Here is a 389-nt window from a genome sequence, read left to right as displayed (position 1 = left end):
GGACTATGAATTGGTTTGATGGCTTTAATCATTCTCGAAGGAAATGTCTTTTTTGATAACGACATTCTCCATCTCGATTCTCAATTTAGTATCTTTTAGAGGCCTTTTAAAAAATATAAAGAAATCACAACAAAGAGAAGAAAAAGAAGAAGGACAAAACTTAAAATATTTAAAAAATGGATAATTTCATGGGTTTTGTTACACGAGCCGTAAATACTTTAGTAGTTTTTTATAATTATAAAAATTAACCTATCTTTTAGTATATTTCTTCGACTAGCCGACCGTTTAAAATCTTATGATCCAATTAGCTAGGAAAATACTTCACAAATTAAATTGACATAGATTCGAAGGATCTCCTAAAATCAGCGTTTCTAACCCAAATTCATAAG

The sequence above is a fragment of the Cucumis melo genome, chromosome 10, assembly GCF_025177605.1.
Source record: "Cucumis melo cultivar AY chromosome 10, USDA_Cmelo_AY_1.0, whole genome shotgun sequence".
NCBI classification, from domain to species: domain Eukaryota; kingdom Viridiplantae; phylum Streptophyta; class Magnoliopsida; order Cucurbitales; family Cucurbitaceae; genus Cucumis; species Cucumis melo.
Note: the sequence above shows the minus strand (reverse complement) of the source record.